Here is a 16,895-nt window from a genome sequence, read left to right on the forward strand (position 1 = left end):
ATCTTCTTTTTCAGTCTTTTAATTGTATTCTAGTATTTTTAATTATTTCATGGAGTAATTGATCTCTATGTTGTATAATCTAATATTCAAGGACTCTGTTACTTAGGCAACTTTTTCACTTCCTTTACTTAACTGTTAATTATTCTTCTAGTTCATTATACTAACTAGCACAATTGTTTCCTAAATTTTTTTCCCTCTGGAACTCTCATCTCTTATGATCATTCAAAAAACTTTGGTTTCATTTCTTTAGGAACTTTAATATAGCTTGTGGCATTGCCTTTGCTTATCCGTGATGTGAAATTACTCTTTTCTGTAGGGTTTGTTTCTTGAATGTCTCTGGCTCCATAATATTTACTTATCATTGGTCCTCTGTTTACTCATTTCTCTAACCTCCTTTCCTATATTGCACTTTGTGTCAAGCTCAGGCTCTATATACTTATGAAAGGAATAATGAGGCCTTCCTTGGTACTGATCTGTTATTATTTGATGTCTGCAGTATTCTTTAAGAATGTCAAAAGTGGTTGGTCACTGTTTGCACTAATGGTGATCTAGGTGGGTCTCTCTGTATTCTGGCTCTCTGTGACAGGTGATTTGATGCCAGCTATGTGCCAGTCATTGTTTTTCCACTTCCCAGAAAGAGGCACATGAGTCTTAGTTTGGATTGTGACAAAGCTACAGGCTCCAGGAGCTGGAAAAAGTTTCTGGTCTGGGCTTTCATGTCCTATAAGTTTTCTGTCCTCACTCATTGTCTCTCGTAGGTTTCCATGCACTGTGGTTCCCTGGTAGGCTCTTTTGACTGGACCTTTCCCCTAATACCCCCAGACTTTTGATTCTTCATGCTGGCATGACTTTGACATAGTGTTCTTGCTATAGTTTTTTCTTGGGTTTTAAAATAATTTCTTGATTTCGTGTTTTCGGTTTTTTTTTCATTGTTGGTGGAAGAGTTATGGAAGAGCTGGACTTTTCTTCTTCCTCTCAGCCATGATGAGAAGATTTCTTTTTATCTAATATATTATTTTATGTATTCATGGTATTGTATCTCTCTCTCTTTTTAAATACTGCAGATATTGTTAATTTTTATTTCCTGTTGGCAGTTACACTAGAATTTTTCCCATCTACAGAATTCTTGTTATTGTCCGATAGAAAAGTCTCTTCAGATTCCAGCTTTTCCTGAGAAGTCTTCCTTGACCTGAGGGAGGGTTGATGACTTGTATATTCTTGTGAATTAATCTAAGCAAATAACATTCTGTGAAATCATTTGAATTTTTAAAGGCAAAAAGGTCAGAAAGAAAAACCAACAATATTATTTTTTAATTTTATATTTATCAAATAATATCCTTTTTATTTTTGAGTCATTTCAGTTTGTGTCTGAATCTTGACCCTATTTTGGGATTAGGTGGAAACACTTCAGCTGTTCTAAATGAATTAAAATTCATTTTATTTTCCAATTTTAAATATTTTACAAATAGTATTTTTAATCTTTTTTTTTTGGACACTACCTATTTGAACCTAATTAAGTCACTTAAGTCTCTTTGTAACCTGGGCAACTCTCTAGAATTTATCTGTTAAGGTACAGTCCCATGATATTTGTATTGTTGAGCCCCTTTCCCCAATGAATTTCTTAGGCTAGCTGAAGTCATAGTTTCTTCACAGATAGACTGCTATATTTATTCATGTCATCAGAATTATTATAGTTATGATTTGTAAAACGTTTTACTTTTTTCCTTCCATTTGATTCTCAATAATTCTTTGAGTTAGGTACTACTTTTTGTATTGTTTTTTTATTATGTTCATCAAAGTGAGATTCAAGGAGGTTAAGATTTTTAGAGTTGGAAGAGAAATTAGAGTTATCATATAGAAGACCTTCTTACACAAGGGGAAAGAGTGAGATGCAGACAAGTCATGTGACTTCCCAAGACATCTGGCAGGCATTATGAATGGATGTGTTCTGATTCCCGTTACTAGTTCAGTGTTTCTTCACTATTGCATCCTATCTTCCTTCCCCCTCAATTAAAAAGAAAAAAAAAGTTTATTTAACTTTATAATCAGCATGCTGTGAAAAGGATAATATGTGAATAGAATGAAATTTTGTTATATAATATTCCTAACTGATATCTGGAGTGTTTACTTGCTTAATTCAGCCTGAACTTTCACCAAAACATCCTAATGTTCTATGACTTGCAAATAAATTTAAATAAAATACTAGTGCTTCCCTGCTGGTTTTGATCTCTAATTTCTACAATCTGTTTATGTATGGATAACATCTTTATGCTCTTCTGTCAGCAAGATATGTAAAGTGAATCATGTCCTTTCTTCTTTTAAGAGTTAGTAAAGTCTAACCCTGCTTTCTCTTATCACTTTATGCTCTGAAAACGAAGTCTCATCTGCTTGTGTGTGTCTATAAATTAATGTGTGTGTTAAATCTATCACAGCATGAAATCACTTGAAGCCTTATGAAGACTAACTTAAAGAATTTAAATTGATTGCAGATGTTGGTGCAATTAAGGAGGCCTGATGAGCACAGAATTTAGTTTACAGGATTAGAATATAAAATTTATTTTTCTTAAATTGTATGGAAATATTCCATGTAAATGGAGTTCATGGATGTTTGATATTTTTATAACTTAAAAATTGCTTAGAAAAATGAAATGTGGCATGCGATCCTTTATGAAGTTACCTGTAACACTATAAATTTTGAGATATTTTGTACATCTTATACTTGTAGTAGAGTTTCAATGTAAAGTAATTGAAATAGTCTTTGAATGATTATTTACTAAAATTAGAACAGAAAAACTGCATGGAAATGATATTTAGTGCTAGAGACATTTTCCCTGTTATTAAAATGGACAATATGAAAGCACAAAATGGTAGATTTTTTGGATCACTTAGGAAGCATGTATTGAATACCTCCTATCTTGCAGGCATTATGCTCAGTGCCAGGGAGATACAAAGACAAAAGTGAAACCATCCCTGCCCTCCAGCAGGTTATTCTTACATTCTAAAGAGAAAGACAACATATACATTTAAAAGTATATGGTGCTTAGATACAAAATGAATACAAGTTAGTTTTGAGAGGGAGAGCAGGCACTAGTAGCTGGGTAGCAGTGGGTGGGTGGAGGAAGACTTCATGCAGAAGAAGACTGCTCTTGAAAGAAATTAGGGATTTCAAGATTCTGAGAGAATGTAAAAGCTTAGAGATGGAAGGTGGAGCATGATGTGTGAAGAACAGCAAATGGGCCATTATGCCTGTACTCTTAAATATGTGGAAAGGATTGCTTTCCATACAGAGGTTAAAAGGGCATTAAATACCAGATAGAGCATTAAAGCATTGAAGAGCATTAAATACCAAATAGAGAATTTTATATTTGATCCTTAAGGGAGTCACTGGAGTATCGTAAATGAAATGGAGTGGAGAGTAGGAGCGACATGGTCAGACTCCTGTGCTTTGTATTGTTTAGTTGTGTTTCTGTCATGTCTTGACACTTTGTGATTTGGAGTTTTGTTGGCAAAGATCCTGGAATGGTTTGCCATTTTCTTTTCCAGCTCATTTTACAGATTGGAAACTGAGGCAAATAAGGTTAAGTGACTTGCCCAGGGTCATAAGTATCCGAGGCCAGATTTGAACTCAGAAAAATGAGTTGTTCTGATTCCAGGCCCTGAATTCTCTCTACCTTACTACCTAACTGTTTTCTCCCATGCTTTAGGAAAATCATTTTTGCAGCTGTGTCAAGGATGTATTAGAGTAGGGAGATAGATTCAGGGAGAACAGATTGGAGGCCACAATAATAGTCTAGCAGAGAGATGATGAAGACCTTAACCAGGGCAGTCTTAGGTAAATGGAAAGAAGATATATATGTGAGAGATATCAAGGAAGTAGAAAACACAAAATTTGGCAACTGGTTGGGTATGTGGGGTGAGAATGATGAGTTGTGGCTGATGCTGAGATTATGAGCTTAGGTGACTGGAAGTATAGTGGAGTAATGCCCTCATCAATTAACAGGGTTCAGAAGCCTGGTGTGTTTGAGGGAAAGATAAAGAATTCTCTTTTGGATGTAATGAATTTGATATGCCTTTAAGATATTTGAAATGTCTAATAACAGCAGTTGGTTCAAGACTGGAGTCCTGCAGAGAACAGAGCTAGATACGTTGATCTGGGTTTTATATGGTTAGAAATGATCGATGAATACATGAGAGCTGACTAGCTTATCAATGAGTATGTTGAGAAAAGAGACCGCTCAGGGCAGACAGAGCCTTGGGATGCACACGCAGTCAGTGGGTATGACACAGATAATGGAATTGCAAAGGAGAGTGGAAAGCAACAATTTGATGTGTTGGAGGATACTCAAGAGATCTATTAGTGTTGTAAAAAAACAAAAGAAAAGAGAGCATCCAGGAAGAAAAGGTGATCCACACAGTCAAATTCTGCAGAGTGGTCAAGAAGGATGATTCTGAAAAGGCCGTTAGATTGGTATTCGTGGAGAGAGCCATATTACAGAGGGGTTATGCTGCATATGAGGGTGGGGGGAGATAGAATTCTGTCTCCTAGTATTAGTCTTGAGCATAAAGCATTGAAGAAGAGTTTTCAGCTTTTTATTCTTGGAGTCATTTTACCTGTTGGGCTATAAATTAAGAAGAATGTATGAAGTTTGTTACCAATTTCATAACTAGAATAAGTAGATTGTATGGTGTGTTTATTTGCAGTTTACTTCAAATTGATTCATGGACATTAAGTAATTAAATTCATCAATTTCTGCAACATGTAAAATGTTATAGGCATTAAGACTACCATATGCTCTATTAAATCAATAACTGAAACAGTGATACTGTTTCTTTTAGTATGAAGATCATAAGATACATTATTTAAAGTGTAGTTCAGTGCTTAAGAATCTATAATTTTGCTTGTAATAATAATAGCTAGTATTTACATAGTGTTTTCAAGTTTTTTACTTTATAAATACCTGATTTTATTCTAACCCTTGGTACTTTTATTATCTCCATTTTACAGATGATAGAGACAAAGGAGAATAACTTGCCCAGAGTCACCCAGCCATTAATTGTCTCAGGCAGGATTTGACCTCAGGTCTTGGTTTCAGCTCCAGCAGCATTTCTACTTTGCCATCTGGTTAGCTCGTTGGTACTTCTATTTAAACAAATCCTAAACTCTCTAAAAGTTAGGAGGTCTTCAAACGTTGGTGTGCACTCTCCCCCCCCCCCGCTCCCCCCAAAAAACCAAACTGTCATCTTATAGTCAATCTTATGATAATCCTTTCGGAGTCAGATAGCCTTCTCCTTAGGATGTTACATTACCTTAATGGTGAGTAGTTTGAGCAAGGTAATGAACTATGTCCGGAAAGTAAAAATTATTTTTTTATATGTATCAGAAGTTTGCATTGTTTTGAGAGGATGGAAATGGTAGCATAGTATAATGAAAAGAACTGTGAATTCTGTTCCTGTCTTTGTGATGAACTACTTTTGTGTCCTTGGGCAAATCCTTTCACCCTTGTGCCTTTTCACTTTCATATCTAGAAAATGAGAAAGAGTATGTGATCTCTTTTCAACTCTTGAGTTTCTGGGTTTCTAAGATTCTAATAGTAGAGAATAAGTTTGTCTAATGAAGATAGAGAAGACTTGGGTAATATGTAAGATTTTTTCAGGGCTGTCACATGTAAGAGAAGTTAGATTAACTTTAGTTCACCAAACATTTATTGAGGATTTGCTAGAGGATGCCTTCTGGCAAGCAATTGGTCAGAGCTCTTGCTGTTTTCCCTGGTCCTTTGGGCATTTTAGTGGCTAGGTTACAATTTTTGGGGGCTATATTAGAGGGGAATGTTTGTTTCAAGTGGGTTAGACCATGCAGCCTCTGCTGTCCTTTTCAGCTCTGAGGTTCTTTGTGAATGTAGATCTTATAATGCTTGCATATAGGAATTTGATGAAGCAAAATATAGAAAAAATTATATTCAGTTGGTTTATGTATATGAGAAAAATCCTGTTGATGGTACAGATTACAGCCATTACATTCTGAGATGAATTTCTTGATCTCTCCCAGCTGCTAATACTTTCTTTCCAAATTACCTTGTATTGCCTTTTTATATGCTTATAGATATTGATGTTTTCCTTTCAGTGTCAGCTTCTTGAGGGCATGAATCATTTAATTTTTTTGTCTTTATATTCCTAGTGCCTAGCACAGAGCCTGTTGTGTAGGCTTGTTGTGTGATACTTATTAAGTATCACATTTTTATGCAAAACCAGCCAGCAAAAGCCTTAAAGACTTTGTAGCATTTTGCATTTTGGGTATATTCATGTACTGCTGAATAGAGCTGGAGAAAAATCACAAAACTATGCACGTATAGATTTATATTACATAATCTCAACAGGGCCCTCTCTGCAGCTAGGCAATCTTTTTGCATCTCTTGCTAATTGATTGACTATCCTAGTGGTGTCAAACTTTAAATTGAGATATGACTCAATAAACCATATAAAAGGATTCCTAGAAGTTCCATATTGACTTGGGAAACTTAATATTAACCCTGCCTATGTTTTATTGTATTTTTGTTTTAACTATTTCCCAATTATATTTTAATTGGTTTGGGTAGCACTTAAAGAGTATTGGGAGTGTTATGTTTGACATTTCTATACAACTCCATTCACCACAGTGACTATTTGAAAACTTTTCATCCCTAATTGGCTTGTAATACTAGCATAATTTTTTGTTGTTTTGAATTCAGAGTTCAATTTGGCCATAAATACAACATTGTGAAATGAGAATATTGCTCAGAATTATGGGAAACAAATAATTATACATGTAGTGAAAGGATAGCTCAGATAATGTAATTTTAGAAAGCTGATGTTTGGGTCTTTTCAGAGCTTTTGAAATTTTGTTGCATACTTTCTCCCTCTAGTGGGGTGCCTCTTTTTTTAAAGTATAGTATAATCAACACAGTCAAGGAGTTAATAAACTAATCATTGTCTACATCAGGCATTTTTTTTTGTGGCTTTTCACATGTGCCAAATAGATTTTCTTCACTGTATTGTTAAATAGCCCAGATGGCTCAGGAGGAGAGAGTGAGGCTAGTGACTTGCACAGCCCTGTCTGTCTTCAGTCCAATTCACTTGCAAGTCATGACATCACCTTCCTGATGTTATGATCCTCTTTGTGAGTGAAAGACAAACAATAACAGCAACAAATAAGGTTTGTTAACATAGGGAAGCAATGTATATTTAATCAGTTTTATTCTCACCCCCCCTTGAATTTAAATTATAAAATACAAATATATAAATCATTATAACTGACAATAAAATTGAACAAATTGTGTCACATCTCAACTAAGCCTGTCTCACTGGGGGCCAGTTTAGCTGTGGGATAGCTAAACCCAATGTAGGTGTGGGTTAAAGAAAAAGCTATCTTTTTCTTTACTATCCATCCTTCCAAGGAAAGGGCTTCAACTGAGGCCAGGACTGGGGATCTTTGGGGTCCTGAGCAAAGGAAAGGACATACATAGATCAAAGGAAGGGATCTTCACTTATTAGTAGAAGGAAAGACTTCCCTTGAGTGAAGTGGTGGTCTGACTAAAGGAAAGACCTTTCTGGTAAAGGACAGGACCTTAAGATCCCTGGAGAAGAGACTTAAAACATAGCTCCTAAGAGAAAAGAAAAGCCCCCAAATTAAAGGAAAGATCCTCAACAAAGTTGGTTCTTGATTGCTTAGCAAAGGAGTGGACCTTCAGTGGCACAAACTCAGAAAGGAGAATTACTTAAAAACGCCTATGATCAAAATTTCAAAGTAAAAAACAGCTTTCCCACAGGAACAATTAGAATTCCTAGATTAAATAAAACAAAAGTTTTAAAAATTTAAAAACAATATTTTAAATGAGAGTTTCAGAGGACAGATTTTGAAAATGAATTATCAGCTTAATATGAGGTACAAAATCTTAATATGTTATTAGACTCTCTAGGAATTTGAATGGCAAAATAGAAATTAATGATACCATGAGACCCCAAGAAATACTAAAACAAATTCAAAAGATTTTTAAACATTGAAGAAAAAGTGAACTGTTTAATCAGATCATCATTAAGAGATCAAGAATAGATAACTGAACCACTGAAATCCTTGAACATCAAAAAGAAACTGGATATCATAATAAAATCATTAAATAAAACTGTCCAGGCATATTAAAAGCAAGAGGGCAATGTGAACAGACAATCCACTGATCACCTCCTGAAAGAAACCCCCAAATGAAAACTCCTAGGAATGTTATTGCAAAATCCAGAGCTTCCATATATACCCCCCCCAAAAAAAAATGCTTCAGATAGCCAGAAAGACTGAGGAACCACTCAACATCACAGAAAATTTAGTAGCTACTGTTAGAATGGAGAGCATGAAAGGAGATATTCCAAAAGGCAAAATATATAGGTTTACAACCAAGAATAACTTATCCAATGAAATTGAGTATAATTACACAATATACAATTAGCTACCATAAGTAAATTTGAATGGAATGAATTCATCCATCAAGTGGAGATTAGTAGAATGGCCTAGAAAGAACTTAATGATATTATTTACAAGAAACCTACTTGAAGTATAATGAATCACAGAATTAATTGTTATAATAATAATAGTAGCTAGCATATATTTAGCATCTTATATGTGTCAGGCACTGTGCTAAGTGCTTTATAATAACTCAAAACAGTCTCAGGACATAGATGCTATTATTATCCTCATTTTATAGTTGAGGAAACTGAGGTAGAGGTTAAGTGACTTGCCCAGAGTCACATAGCTAGTAAGTATTTAAGGAAGTATTTGAACTCAGCAGTTTTTCATTCTAGGCACCACACAGTACTGTGCCATCCAAGTGCCTAAAGATAAGGAACTGGAGCAAAGCTGAACTTCCCTCGGCCTCCCCCCAAAAAAGCAGTATGATTTCAGAAAAAAAATTACGGCAAAAATAGACTTAATCAAAAGTTATAATCAAGGGAACTGAATTCTTCTGAAAGGTTTCAAAGATAATGAATTAACTTCAATACTTTACATATGCACCAAATTGCATTAAATCTTTATACTTAAAGTAAAAGCTTTATGAGTTTCAAGGAGAAATAGTAAACCTATAAGTGTGTGTGTGTGTGTGTGTGTGTGTGTGTGTGTGTGTGTGTGTGTGTGTGTGTGTGTGTGTGTGTGGCCCATGGTACATCTTCAACTCTACAGAAATCTAACCAAAATCTAAATGAAAAGGAAGTTCAGGACTTGAAGAGAAATTTAAGAAAATTAAGAAATTTAAGAAAACTAAGAAATTTAAACATGATACAACTTTGAGAGTCATTGAATGGGAATATAAAAGAGTTTATATATTTCTCAGTTGTCCATGGCAGAGTTTTACAGTCTGTACCAAAAAAGACCATCTGTTAGGGCATTACAACTTCCTGACGAAATGCAGAAAGGCAGAAATATTAAACATATCATTTATTGACCAAATACAATAAATTTATGTTAAATAAAGAACTGGTAAAAAAACTATTAAAAATCAATTGGAGATTAAGTAATTTAAATCTAATGAATGGGTAGATCAAAGAATGAAAAATGGAAATGTCAACTAATTTTATTAAAGATGGTGACAGAAATGAGAATAGCTACTAATTAATTAACAAAATAGAAATCCTGAAAATCAAGGAAAAGAGGAACAAAATTAAAGGCAAAAAACAAAAATAAGATTGGCTTAAAAACAATTATGTAGGTGAGCTGTTAGGTAATTTGATTACAAAGAAAAGCAAGTTACCATGATCACAAATGAAAAAAAGGACAATGCTCAACAAATGAAGAAATAAAAGATTTTTTTTCGAAATTTTTACCCAACCACATACCGACTCAACTGACAACTTAAATGAAATAAATTAACATTTACAAAAGTATAAAGTACCCAGTTTAGTAGAACAAGATGTAAAGAACTTAAACAACCTAATGTCAGAAAAAGAAATTGAACAGTCAAAAATGAATTCCCAAGGGACAGGAAAAAAAATTCCAGAAACAGAAGAATTCACAAGTGAATTTTATCAAACATTCAAAGAAAAACTAATTAAAATATTACAATAATTGTTTGAAAAAATAGCAAAAGAAGGAATTCTTCCAGATTTCTTCTATGACTCAAATATGTTCTTGATACCTAAGCGAGGGAGAATCAAAACAGAATAAGAAAATTATAAACCAATATCTCTTCATGAGTTTTGGTGCAAAATTTTTGAACAGAATATTAGAAAAAAAGATAGGTACTATCTCAAATATTGGATTTATACCAAGAATGCAAAGTTGGTTTAATATTAACTTTTAACTTAATTTACCATATTAAAAACAACAGAAATCAAATAATTTTATAAATAGAGAAAAAGTTTTTGACAAAATGCAGCACCCATTTCTGTTGGAAAATATTAGAAAACATAAGAATAAATGCATTTTCATTAACATGCTAAATAATATATATTTAAAACCAAGAATCAGCACTACTTGTAAAGAGGATATACTGGTATCATTTGTAGTAAGATCAGGGCTGAAACAAAGATGTCTGTTGTCACCACATCTGTTTTACCCTACTCGAAATATCTGAAGATCACCTGTCAGGATAAGATACCAGACACTCAGGTCCTTCAACTAAGCTGCCAAGCATTCAAACTCTGCTTCTGAGAGCACAACTCTGATGGGCTGGCCACATTGTTTGAATGCAAACCATTGCCAAAATGTGTGGAGAACCCATACAGGACAAGTGTTCACATGGTGATCAGAAGAGGTGATACAAGGACACTCTCAAGGTCTCTCCTAAGAACTTTGTAATTGATTGCGTGACATGGGAGACACTGGCACAGGACTGCTCAGCATAGTGTGCCCACATCAGAGAAGGTGCTGTGCTCTATGAGCAAAGCAGTATTGAAGCAGGCCAAAGGAAATGCATGATGTGCAAATTTATAGTATCCACTCCAAATATTCACACAGACTATTTGTGCCCGACCTGTGGTAGGGCATTCTGAGCTCGTGTTGGTCTGATCAGCCATAGTTTGATACATTGAAACTTGACTCTAGTATAGTGATGTCATTTTTGTCCTATTTGAAAATGAAGGATAAGAACCAACAAGTGTTTCTATGTAATGCCAATAAACTGTAACAGGAAATAATTATAGAATGTGTCAGATACTTGAGAGTCCACCTACCAGGATACACACAAGAACTGTGCACACATACACACACCCTTCCCCTTATGAAGCATTGTTTATGGAAATAAAGACAGACTTAAAGAATTGGGAAAATGTTAATTGCTTATGGATAGACCAGCCAACATAATGAACATAACAATTTGAATAAAATTAATTTGCTTTTTTAGGGTCATACTAGTTAAATTACCAAAAGATTATTTGATAGGAGTAGGAAAAAAGTAATGAATCCATAGGCGCAAAATGTCAAGAATCTCCACCAAAATAATGAAGACTAGTGGAAAGCCCTTCCTTTCCTCCAATGGCTCCTTATTACTTTCAGGATAAAATACAAAATCCTCTGGTGTTCGAAGCTATTTATAACTTAGTGTGTCCTTCTTTCCCTTGCCCACTCCACCTTTTATACACTCCATGCATTTCTCAATCCAGTGACTTTAGTCACCTTACTGTTCCACAACCAAAACTCTCCATCCAGGCTCTGGTTATTCTTTTTGGCTGTTCCTTATGCCTGGAATGCTTTCCCTGAAATTTCCTCTCCACCTACTGTTTTCCATGACTTCTTTCAAGTCCCAATTAAAATCTTACTTTTTTTAGGAATCCTTTTCTGATCCCTCATTTCTAGTGTCTTCCACCCTGCTGATTATTTCCTATTTATCCTTTATATAGTTTGCTTCTTGTCTCGTCTATCAGATTGTAAGATCCTCAAAGGACGGGGACTGTTTTCTGTCCTTTTCCCAAGTGTACAGTGTAGTGGTTGGCACATAGTTGGCATAATAATAGTGTGTATTGAGTGACTGATTTTCTTAAAGTGCCAATATCTGTGACACTCATAAAACTTTGTTTCTTATTGATTCCAGGATTATAAAATGTTCAGCCAAGTTCCTGTTATAATGCCTGGTGCTCACAAATGCTTTTTTTCCTATCTTTATTTTATCATTATAATAATTTCTGTCTAAATTTTATTGTGAACATGATGAAGTATGTAAATAATTTATAAAAAGATGTGTGTGTGTATGTGTCTGTGTGTGTGTAGTTAGTGTTTGTGCTCAAAATTTTATTGATGCTAGTACAAGATGAAAAAAGTTTGAAAACTGCTGTCCTATTCTCCTAACACAGCCAGAATAGTTTTTTACTTTCTTGGGAGTTGTTGAATAGGCTAAGCTTATCTAAGTTGAGCTCTCTTGAGGTAACCAGGAGATAGATTGCATCCTTTGGGGAATCTGTACCATGCATGCACCAGAGAGGAATTGAAATGGTTAATAGACTAGATGCTCCAGGAGGCTTCCTGTTCATGGACATTTCAGGTATTACCTTTTCTTGCTTGATAATTAACATAATGTCATGCTATATTCTAGACTTGAGGAAAATAGCACACAAACTGATCTTGACTTTGACACTGCAAAATTCTACATAGATCACACAAGGTCTATGGATTGAAAATTACCTAAAAATAAGAATAAAAAGCTGTGTGTTCTAACATAATAGAATACATGTATTTTGGATCTTCACACTTGAAAAAAGATTCTGATTCCTTTTCTGTTGCTTTGACTTGGATAAGAAGACAATGATGCTTTTTTTTTCTTCCAGTAATGATGTAGAAGATATTGATTGTAGTCACTTCCATAAACCATGTTCCCTGGGCTAGTCATATTCATTTATAGGAGTGATAGCCTGGCTCTAATGACTTGAACTTCTTGGGAATATTAGTCCTTCCATTCTGCTTTATGTTGCATTCCTATATACTATTGTTAGCTTCCCAAAAGATATGCAAGGTGTCTACATACAGGTCAGCAAAGGATGGTAGATCAACCTCTTCATTGAATTATTCATAGCTGTTTAAAAGCATCCACTTGCCTGTGCGAAATGTTTACCATATAATTGTACTTCGTTTTGTTGGTACTGGGAACTACAGTATAGCTTTATTTTGCCATATAAATGATGTCCAAAATAACTTTATGAGTATGAATACAAGAAAAGGGGCCAAAGAAACAAACATGAGAAAAAAGAATCAGCTAAATTCTCAGATGAAAGGCCATCAGTGAGGTAGAGACATAGAATCTGTTCAAGACTGGTAGTACAGAAATGATTACTGTGCTGGTACAGGTAAGATAGCTTAGAAAATGATAGTTGAGACTAGGTAAACAGTGTAGTGATGGAAACAAGAATGTGGAGCAAAATGTTGCTTTTTGTACCATGCAATCTATAAACAAAATGAAAGATGTCAAGAATACAGCAAGAGCTTTTCTTAATGTGTTACCTATGGTATTTCAAAATAAAATATGTTGAAGGATAAAAAAGTTAAAAATTAATATTGGATAAACTTTTCCATTTTTGTGGTGACACCAAACAGATATGCTCATGTTGCAAATGTATTTTGATACCATAAAGAGTAAAGCTCTCTTAAGTATTTTCATCTACATAGCTAATGGACCTGAAGTTATATAATGCTGAGTACATGTTTTTTTCTCTTTAAAGCTATTGTGTGAAATAAAAGAAGCATAAGAGAAGCTATTTTCAGGATTCCTGATTACCCAATTGACACAATATTTTCTTCCTATCATTTTCTCTTATCCACGTCTCTATGATGACAGGACATGGATTAGAGGAGAAATTTTGCAAATGAGCATTCTGAAAATGAGAGAGAGAGAGAGAGAGAGAGAGAGAGAGAGAGAGAGAGTGAGAGAGTTAACTCAAGTTCTTCTCACATAAGATTTTGGTCTCTTAGAATAATTTGTTTGGTTTCATCTCCTTTCCCTGTCTCCCCACAAATGATTTTTCTCACTCCCTTCCTTGTTCTCCTTACAGTTCTGGGAAAGTCTTTAGCTTTCTCCAGTTATATTTTACTTTTTCCTCTTCCTAAATTATAGAAAGATACCCTTGCTTTTCTTAGCATCTCATAGGTCCTGTAAAACCGTAAGTTTTTTTTAAAGATTGATAGGATGTCATTCATCTGCACATGTCCTTATTAAGCAAAGATGCTACAAATAGTGGAATCTTTGAGGGAAATATATATGCATTTTTATACAAGTTAAGAAAACTATTAATGAGAATCACTTCCTTTTCCTATGTGTGGTATTCAAAATACTGTATTATAAATTGCATTATATGTATTTTGAAACTTCTTCACTGAATAGAAATATGAAAATTAAATATAAATGTTGTTTTGAAGTTTTTTTCTCTTAAATCAAAATTTCAACTTATATAAAAGATGCTGAAATTTTACTTAGCCTTTTGTGCCTTAATCTCTGGAAATAACCACTTATTTGAACCTATTGATCTTCTTTAGTTGCTACAGGATCTGTTATCTAGGCTGATTCCTTGGCATTCCAGGTAGAACAAAAGAATTAAAAATTCTTACTGTTTATTGTCTCTTATTTTACTTCTCTGTAATATCTTGGGATTTTTATCATCAGACTAGAGCCTATTACTTATATTACCATTTTTTCAAACAGTCACTTAGTCAACAGATATATTTAAAGTACTTACTATGTGCTTTGCAAAGCAGTGAGGAAACCAAGAATAAAAACAACATTGTTCCTGTCTGGAAGAAGATCATATTCTAATGGGGAGGTAACATATCAATAACTAAGTGCATACTCATATATATATATATATATATATATATATATATATATATATATATATATATATATGCATACATACATTTTATATATATATATGTGTGTGTGTGACTATGTATGTATGTATATATAATACACTATATATGTGTATATATATGTATATATCTATATATATAGATATATGTAATCTATATAGCATAAATGGAATGCAATTTCAGAGGGGAGGAACAAGGATCAAGGGAGGAACTGCAGAATGTGGGATCTGAGCTGAGTCTTGAAGGAAGCCAGTGAAGCTAGGAGGTGGATTGGGAATGAAAAATAGGAAATAGGAGATAGACATTGTAAAGTAGGGAGTTAAGAGTGTCATATGTGGGAAACCATAAGGACACCAGTGCCATTAGATTGCACAGAATGGAGCATAGTGAAAGTGTAAGAAGATTTCACAGGTAGGAAGGATCCCTTTGTGAAAGGCCTTAAATGCCAAACAGAGGGCTCTATATTTGTGGGTAAGAGGAGCCATTGGAATTTATTAACCAGAGTGGGTGATGTGGTTCAACATGAGCTGTAGGAAAATTCCTTTGGCAGTTTGTGGAGCATAGCTTGTATTGGGGAGAGATGTAAGGTTTGGAGATCAGTTAGAAGGCCATTACAGTTCTCTAGGAGAGAGGTAGTAAGTATTAAGGTGGTAGCTGTGTGAATGTACATAGGTGAAAGCTGTTGTGAAAGGATAAACAAAAGATCTGATAATGGATTTTATATCTGGGATGAGTGAGAGTGAGTAGTCCAGGATGACACTGAGGTGGCATGCCTGGGTGACTGGAGGATGGTGCAGCATCTGATAGTAATAGAGATTTGGGAAGAGGGAGTGGACTTTGAGGTAAACAAGTTAAATTATTGTGGAACATGTTGAGTTTAAATTAGCTGTGGTACATTCAGGTCAAGTTGTATAAAAGGCAGTTGATAATGCATGAAGAACTCAAGAAAGATTGACTAGGTGTGGATCTTTTCTCAACCCTCAACTTTCTTTTATGTAGCCTATGACACTGTCAGTGACCCCCGTTTCCTTGATACTCTTCTCTAGGTTTTTTGGGACATTATTCCATCCTAGTTGTCCTTTTACCTGTTTAACCTCTTAGTCTCCTTTTTATCTTTATGGGTTTCCTCCAGAGCTCTGTCCTAGGTGCTCTTCTTTTCTCTGTCTATACCATTTCACTTGATCTCATCAGCTCCCATGTATTCAGTTGTCATCTCTGTGCTGATGATTCTCAGATCTATTTATCTTGTCCTGAATTCTTTGCTAATCTCCAGACTTGCATCTTCAATTGCCTGTTGGACTTCTTGAACTGTATGTTATGTAAAATGTTAAACTCGGTATGTCCAGAACTTGAGTTTCCCCAAACCCTTTTCTCTTCCTAACTTCCATGTTGGTGTCAAAGTTACCACAGATACATAACAAAGTTTTGCAACCTACATATCATTCTCAACTTCTCTTTCTGTCTGTCTCTCATTCCATTGCTGAAACCTATTGATTTTACCTCTTTAACATCTCTCATAAACTCTTTCTTCTGATGCTGCCACTACTCTGGTGCAGGCCCTCATCAAATCATGCTTGGACTATAGCCTTGACTGGTTGGTTATTCTTCCCGCCACAAGTTCCTCATCACTTCATTCCATCTCTACTTAGCTGTCACAGATCTGACATGCTCACCCTTAGATTTAGTGAACTCCAGTGACTCGTTATCACCTCTAGAATCAAACATAAAAAACCTCTGATTGGCATTTAAAGCCCTTTATAGCCTGGCCTTTTCTTACTTTTCTAATCTTCTTACTTAACAAGTGTGTTTTTCTTTTGATTACTTGCTTAAAATGTATGACTGACATTTTAGATTTATTCTCTTTTTGAGCTATAGTTTGTGGAGTCTGAGTTAATTAACTATATTGACAATATCTTCTGTGTTATTTTTTGAACTATAATAAATTATTCAGTTGTTTTTTTCCAGTATACTAGGTCCTACATATTAAGTGCCATTAAGAAATGTTTTCTGATTCACTTGACAATAATAATTGCTATTTTTATACACAGTCATGTGCCTGTGAAGGAATTAAATGTTCATCTGACTAAAGTAA

General features: G+C 34.6%; 1 protein-coding gene across 5 annotated transcripts in view; it reads left to right on the plus strand.

Moving 5' to 3' along the window:
- The window catches only part of DIAPH3 (diaphanous related formin 3), a 464,308-nt gene that overhangs the window by 93,567 nt on the left and 353,846 nt on the right, over positions 1–16,895 (plus strand). Inside the window, exon 1 of one of the 5 annotated variants that reach the window (XM_072617070.1) lies at positions 5,005–5,122. The exons of the other annotated variants lie outside the window; for them this stretch is intronic. The gene's annotated coding sequence lies outside the window, so the exon portion shown is untranslated. Of the gene's footprint in view, positions 1–5,004; positions 5,123–16,895 lie in introns of those variants that run through there. 5 annotated transcript variants of the gene reach the window in all.

Source organism: Notamacropus eugenii, chromosome 6, assembly GCF_028372415.1.
Source record: "Notamacropus eugenii isolate mMacEug1 chromosome 6, mMacEug1.pri_v2, whole genome shotgun sequence".
NCBI classification, from domain to species: domain Eukaryota; kingdom Metazoa; phylum Chordata; class Mammalia; order Diprotodontia; family Macropodidae; genus Notamacropus; species Notamacropus eugenii.